The sequence below is a fragment of the Rosa rugosa genome, chromosome 5 (assembly GCF_958449725.1).
Source record: "Rosa rugosa chromosome 5, drRosRugo1.1, whole genome shotgun sequence".
NCBI lineage: Eukaryota > Viridiplantae > Streptophyta > Magnoliopsida > Rosales > Rosaceae > Rosa > Rosa rugosa.
This window is the reverse complement of record NC_084824.1, coordinates 13,301,843-13,303,101: the sequence shown is the minus strand read 5'-3', so window position 1 is coordinate 13,303,101 and position 1,259 is coordinate 13,301,843.

Here is a 1,259-nt window from a genome sequence, read left to right as displayed (position 1 = left end):
TGATGATCTTTAAGGTATCTAACTCGCTTAAACCAATGGACGAACAAAATCTGTCCAACCTTAACCGTACTAGCTTTAAGGAAGTTATCAATGTCTTAACGACCATCAATTTGACTAAAATTTTGCAGAGATGATCTAATGATCTATATATTAATACCTAAAAACTGAACGGTCGAGATGTGGATATGCGACCAAAAAGTGACCATAAACTCTAAAATCGCACTTTAATTTCAGAGCGAGGCCTCATTCTAAATAGGATCTATATATATGTGTGTGTGTGTGTGTGTGTATATATATATATATAAGTGGGTGATTTATAATTAATTGAATGAAAAAATTTCAAACCGAATAAGTGGCCGTTCAGATGGGCACAATAATAGTATGGTGTCAATTAGTAGTCGACCATGTAGCTCACGCTTGTCGCTCTGGCTCGTATCGGCTCCTTTTAAGTTGGGTTGGTGTTATTTGATTAGTTCTATTTAGGCGGGTTTCTTCCCCGGATTGTGCAAGTTTAGGCTTTTTGGCATAACAAACATTTGCAGAGTAATGTTTATGCTATGCAAACTGTGAAGCTACCTATCTCTCTATGTGATTCTTTGGATAAATTAAACAGGGACTTTCTTTGGGGTGATTCTGAAGCTAAGAAAAGGGTGCATCTAGCCAATTGGGAGATGGTTTGTCGTCCTAAGGAGTATGGTGGCTTGGGAATCAAGAGTACTTCGCAAATGAATCAAGCTCTTCTTGCAAAACTTGGGTGGAGATTAACTCAAGGAGATAATGGATTGTGGAGTAAGGTTCTCCATCAGAAGTATGTGAAGACTAATTCATTACTTCATTCTCAATATGTGTGCCCTTCTAGGTGTTCTAGTACATGGAGAAGTGTCCATTTTGGTACTAAATTGCTTAAGCAGGGATTGTCATGGAGGATTGGTGATGGTAATACTGTGAATTTTTGGACTGACATTTGGACTCCAGGTGGACCTTTGATTAAGGATGCTATAAACCCTGAAAATGTTGATTTGAATATGAAAGTGAAGGATTTTTGGAACGGTGTTGGTTGGAACCTAGATTTGATAAGACAATGTGTGAGTGAGGATTCCATTAGCCAAATTATCCAAGTCCCTGCTGGTTTCCTTGGTGGTGGACATGATAAATTGATCTGGGGAGCTACTTCAAATGGTAATTTCACTGTTAAATCTGCCTACCTTACTCTTATAAAGGAGAAAAATTTTGATAGTTATCCTTGGTTCTTTTGTTGG